Below are 6,605 nucleotides of genomic sequence, written 5' to 3'. Positions count from 1 at the left end.
ACTAGGGCTTTGCCCTAGGGGCTCACAGTGCAGCCCTGGAGCATTCTTGTTCACTGAGGCAGGATCCCTTAGCTGGGGCTTCCCTATCACAGAGACCTTGTCATGGGTGCTCAATCAAGGGGTAGTGGGTCATGTTTCCACCATGGATCTAAGGACTCTCTCCCTTTCTTTCTTCCTTCTCCTGATTCCCAACCCAATGCTGAGAGATTTTGTCTTATATTAGATTTTTATGATCTAAATTATTACCAAAAGAGAAAAAAATCTTTTGTTAATATATCTACCAACTTCTCATTATCAAAAAATACTGAGTCTCAAAAAAGTTGAAAGAAAATGTAAAATTATCTTTCTGATCTGGGTAAAAGAAAAGAAATAGAAAACCATTAGAATAAAAGATAAGAGATTTAGGATTTTCTGTAACAAACACGTATTGAAGCCTCCTTTCGTGGTATAACTTAATCCTCACCACCACTCTGAGGTCTCCGTGATCACCTTTCCTCTACAATGAGGAAGCTGTAGCTCATAGAGCCCTTCCCAGAGTCACAGAGTTAATATGTGACAGAGCTGGTATTCAAACTCAGACCTTTGAACTTTATCACACTGTGTTATCACGGGGCTTTACAGTATTATCAATATTGTCATTACGAAAAACACATCAAGATAATTTCTGACTCTGGGATGATTATGATTTCACTCCAAAACCCTTATGAAATATTTCATTATATCTGGTGCTATTCTGAGTCTTGCTCATGATAAACTAGAATAGAGCCAAGCACAGGCATTAGCTATTTACCATAGTCAGTCCTGAGAAAAAGAAATATTTTTATTGTATCTTAAATGTTGAGTTTTTATTTAAGACATTCCCCTCCATTGTACTGTCCAGACTGAAGAGGCAGTCAACAAAAAGAAACTTGTGCAATCTTTTTAAAGAATTACAGAGTAAGATGAAGATGCCATCAAGATGGCAGAAGTGGGTGTGTCTTTTTTGTCAGTCTTAGTTTAAATACTTGGCAGCTCATCACATGTTTGAGGTGTCCTGAGTGCTCGGAGCATGTGTGTGGTGATTGGTGCTTCTACTCATCTTTAGTCGAGTTGGGTTCACATATTCAGCCTATATGCTTCCCTGATAGCTCAGTTGGTAAAGAATCCGCCTGTAATGCAGGAGACCCCAGTTTGATTCCTGGGTCAGGAAGAGCTGCTGGAGAAGGAATAGGCTACCCACTCCAGTATTCTTTTACTTCCCTTGTGGCTCAGCCAGTAAAGCATCCGTCTGCACTGTGGGAGACCTGGGTTCGATCCCTGGGTTGGGAAGATCCCCTGGAGTAGGGAAAGGCTACCCATTCTAGTATTCTGGCCTGGAAAATTCCATGAAGAAGTCCATAGTGTCGCAAAGAGTTGGATGTGACTGAGTAACTTTCGCTTCACTTCACTTCACTTCACGTTCAGCCTATGGGAGCCTCAGAGCAAAAAGAAGAGAAATACATTTCAAAAGACATGAGTGCTTTCCCTTGAAGAGCTTACAATCCCTTTGGGAAACCAAGACAAAGCATAGGGAACAGATATTTAATCCAAGCAGCATCTTTGGGGAGCAGTGAACTTGTCTAATGTGATGGGAAGATGTTGAAGAGGTGGAAGGACCAAAGCGGAGAGAGAAAATGAAGCCCAAGTGAGATGGTTCTTAAAAAAAAGTTTTATTGGAATATAGTTGACCTAACATGTTGCATTACTTTCAACTGTACAGCAAATGATTGACATGTATATATACGAGTGCAAAGTCTCTCCAGTCATGCCTGACTCTTTGTGACCCTATGATTGTAGCCCACCGGTTTCCTCTGTCCGTGGAATTCTCCAGGCAAGAATACTGGAGTGGGTTACCATGCCCTACTCCAGGGGATCTTCCCTACTCAGGGACTGAACCTGTATTTCTTACATCTGCATTGGCAGGCAGGTTCTTTACCACTAGCACCAGCTGGGAAGCCCATATGTGTGTATACCTACGTGTATATATACAGATAGATAGGTAGATGTATTCTTGTTAAGATTCTTTTCCATTATAGATTATTAAGAGATATTGAGTATAGTTCCCTGTGCTACCAAGTGGGAGTTTAGATTTGTCAGGCGAGTATATGCCCCTCGGTTCTTTCTCATCACAACAAAGATTTGGAGCGACGGACATTAAAGCCCTCAGCACGTCACAGCTCTCAGGTCTTGGACAGACCGTGTTATAGCTCTTAGACAAATCAGTGTTACAGCTCTATTTTATTTAGAAAATAGCAAGAGAATCCATCCTCAAGGCTGAGGGCATGCCGACTCAAAGACGCAAAGAGGAGAGAGTGGGGGAGCGCGCCAGCCTGCGGTGGGGGTGGAGGTGGGGAGGGGGAGAGAGAGAGGGAGAGGGAGAAAGCCTGTACTTTGGCTCCTCTTTTTATTTGTTTTTTCCTCCCCCTGGGCCTGCCCTATGTAAATAGGGCTAGCAGGAGTGCTGTTTGTTCTACCTGAGGTCCTCACTCAGGTCCTCGGACCTTCCTTTGACCTTCCTTTGTTCTATTTTCACGGGCTTTTCCCTTCCTTGTCTTTTAGCCACCGCCATTTTGGACTTGGTTTCCTAGTCTAACTAGGATTGAAATAATCCATGTGGGACCTGTCATATAAATGGGGAGGTAGCATTAGATAGCTTAGTTTTACGGACTAAGCCTGTAGAAAACTTATGAGAACCTGCAATGACGTGACTCCTTATATCAAAAAGAACATGAAGAGATCATTCTCTGAAAATAACCTTAACTTCTACTACTGATCTAGAAACCCGAAACTAGCAACAGACCTTTGTTATAACAGCTCTCCTGCCTTTTATCTTAACTACATGACGTTTGGAGATGGTACTCTATTGTGTCTGGAAATAACACTATTCTATCACGGCAGTTTAAAAATGGATGAAACACTAGCTCCTGGAGAGAACATTAATACAAGTTTTTTAGTGGAGTAATATTTGCCAGCTGAGTGACTTAGTACTGTGTCAACTGGGCTAAATAGGAATTATTAAAAGAAAAAAAAAAACCCTTTGCTATGTGGCTCTAGGCTAGAGTTGTTCAGAGGAGAAATTCATTTGTAATTGAGAAAATGAAATGAAGCAGTGCTGCGACTCCCAAAAGTTGTGGGGTAAGACGCAGAGATGCTGCTCACTCCTGCTGGTCTCATCTTCCCTGCTTTGAATGTGACACCGCCCCCCGCCCCACCCCGGGCAATACCAGCCATGTGGACCTCTAGCCACACGAGTCCCACCAGGACCACAACCTTCCACAGATGTCTTCACCAATTCTCCCTCACTGTCCCTCTGGCAGCCGAATATGTTTGTCCAGATTTCCCTAAAAGGTCTGGTTTCTAAAAGCACCAATGCCTCTGTATAGAACAAGGAACTCTGCTTAATATTCTGTAATAATCAAAGTTGGAAAAGAAGTTTTAAAATAGGTATATATATATGTATAACTGAATCACTTTGCTATACACCTGAAATTAACACAAAGTTGTTACTCAACTATGCTCCAATATAAGATAGGTCTTTTTTTTTTAAGTACCAGTGCCTGAGGAGGGCTGATTTGTAACCTTTCAACTCCTTTTCCCTGGATCTTACTTCCCTAGCCCCTCCCACCATGGTGTAAAGTCTGATTTCTAAGGTTAATTCTTTGTACTGTAATCTTCACAGTGGTTCTGCTTTCCTGATCAAACCTTGACTCATACACCAGGCTTTTCCCTCCTGTCTTTTTTCACTAGGGGAACACAACCCACGGCACGGCTTTGGAACACAGAGCCAGGCCCAAGAATACAACTGGCTTTAAGCATCTCCTAGGAATAAATAAAGTTTGTTCCTGCCCTAAGAAGATCAATTTAGTGGTGGACATAGACATATAAACGTGTATATATAGTTACCATATGTAAAATAGATGACCAGTGCAAGTTCGATGCATGAAGCAGGGCACTCAAAGCTGGTTCTCTGGGACAACCCAGGGGGATGGGGTGGGGAGGGAGGTGGGAGGCAGGTTCAGGATGGGGGGACACATGTACCTGCATGGGTGATTCATGTCAATGTATGGAAAAAACCACCACAATATTGTAAAGTAATTAGCCTCCAATTAAAATAAATAAAAAATTTAAAGGTCAGTAAACATACGAAAAGTATACAGCTTTTATCACACCCATCATTATCAAATAAATGTAAATTATAACTTTTAAAAAGTGTATATAGATCAGCATAAAGATTACAGCAGTAGGTAGAGGTGTGCTTAAGGGGCAGTGAGAGCAGGAAGGAAGAGTTGAGTCTGAGAGGCTATAAGCAACCTGAGATGCCTCATACAGCATTGTATTGCCAGGGCCCAGGCACGTTGCCGTAAAGAAATTTAGTGTTCAGTCAACATTTCCTGAATTGAAGTAAACTGAACTTGTGTATGGCACAGCATTAAGCCCTAAAAATACATACACATTGAACAAGACAAACAGTTCTTGCCCTTTCCCTGGATCTTACTTCCCTAGCCCCTCCCACAATGGTGTAAAGTCTAATTTCTAAGATAAATTCCTCATACTGTGGTTCTCACAGCAGTTCTGCTTCCAACTAGTGCAGTGGTTCACAAACGTTAGCATGTATCAGACTCTCCTGGAAGGCTTATTAAAACCTGAATTGCGGGGGCCCATCTCCAGAGTTTCTTACAAGGTGGGTGTGTGGTGGGGCCCTGGAATTTGAGTTTCTAACAGGTTCGCAGGAGATGCTGGCCCTTCCAGTTCAGGCAACAGACTTTCAGAACTGCTGTTGTAACAGTTCCCCACCTGGCAGGCTTGGGCAACTTTCGGAAAATACAAACTCTGTTAGAGCATCATCCCAGACCTATTAAATCATGTTTTAAAAGCTTTGCAGGTTATTTTAATCTGCAGGTCAGGGTTGAAACCACTGATGTTAATGGCAGCAGTTGCCATTTATTACTTGCTTGCTATGTTCTGGACACATCTGAAGAGCCCATACGCATTTTCAATCTGTGAACCCCATTTTACAAGTAAGAAAACCCCAGAGGGGTGAGATAAGATGGCTAAAATCACATAGCAAGTGTTAGGAGGCGAGGCAGGATTGAACTGTCTTTCTGACCTCAGAATCCACACTTAGAAGACCAATGACTGGGCCTCACAGAAACTGCACACCTGATTTGAATATTGAATGATGCATAGAAGTGTCCCAGGCAGACCAAGGGAAAGAGTATTTCAGGCTAAAGTACTGAGCTCCATATTTCCAGAGGTGCTGAAGAAGAGGTCAGAAGTTAGAGGTATTCTGGGGAGGGTCTCTGAGCTGGGTAGGCGGGCAGGGCAGAGTGACATGGATGGCTCACTGTCCTCCAAGATTCTAGAATTCTGTAATGAGGCAATCTAGTACCTATGGACCAAGAGGAGAAAGAGGTAGGCAGTGACATTTGCTCAGTTGCCCTGAAAGACTAATAATGAGCAGATACTTCTCTCCCGCATTTCATCTCTGTTTTGAACATCTATACCCTCATTCCAAAATCTTATTCACCTCAAAACAACTTTTGTTTTGTGCTGTGTTGTATCGATTCTTTGCAATCCCATAAACTATAGCCCACCAGGCTCCTCTGTTCATGGGATTTTTCAGGCAACAATACTGGAGTGAGTTGCCATTTCCTTCTCCAGGGAATCTTCCTGACCCAGGGATTGTCTCCTGTGTCTCCTGAATTGTAGGCAGATTTTCTACCGGTTGAGTCATCAGGGAAGCCCTAAACAACTGTACCGAAGTTCTATGTGCTAGTTCTAGGTAAATATTAACCAATAAAAACCAGAACATAAGACAGGAAAATGTAGGACTAGGATGGAGGCTATTCACATGCAAATATTCATATAAATGTTGAAGTTCACTATTAATTTTTCTCTAAGGTTCCTGACATCTGTATTTTTTCTTTTTATATACTATTTTATAGAACATACTTCAGTGTGGAAAATGTAGAAAATACAGAATAAGGTAAGCAAGAAATAAAAACTCCTGTCATCTCATCAGACTTCCTCTAGTGACTCAGATGATAAAGAATCTGCCTGCAATGCAGGAGACCCGGTTTTGATCCCTGGATTGGAGAGATTCCCTGGAGAAAGGAATGGCAACCCACTCCAGTATTCTTGCCTGGAGAATTTCATGGACAGGGGAGCCTGGCAGGCTACAGTTCATGGGGTGGCAGAGTCAGACACGACTAAGTGACTAACACTTTGACTGCTTTCAATCTCATCAGCCAAAGGAAACTACTGTTGAAATTTTGGTTATGACTTTTCAGAAATATTTTCTCCAACTACCTGAAGGTATGGGTAATTCAAAATGGAAATTATCTTGTAAATATAACATATAATCTCTATTTTTTACTCAATATATATCATGACCACTTTTTATGCCCATAGATTTGATTTTCATAAATTCATTCACAAATGTGATAAATATATGAACAACTTTTTAATAATGATACACTGCTGAGGAACTGTAGCAGGTAAGAAAATTCAGTAAGTATGGTATTTGTTGTTGCTGTTACTCTAGAGATGCTACAAAAGGTAGAGCCATAAAATAGGTGGAGACTCAT

The sequence above is a fragment of the Ovis canadensis genome, chromosome 1 (assembly GCF_042477335.2).
Source record: "Ovis canadensis isolate MfBH-ARS-UI-01 breed Bighorn chromosome 1, ARS-UI_OviCan_v2, whole genome shotgun sequence".
Classification (NCBI taxonomy): Eukaryota; Metazoa; Chordata; class Mammalia; order Artiodactyla; family Bovidae; genus Ovis; species Ovis canadensis.
This window is presented reverse-complemented; position numbering follows the sequence as displayed.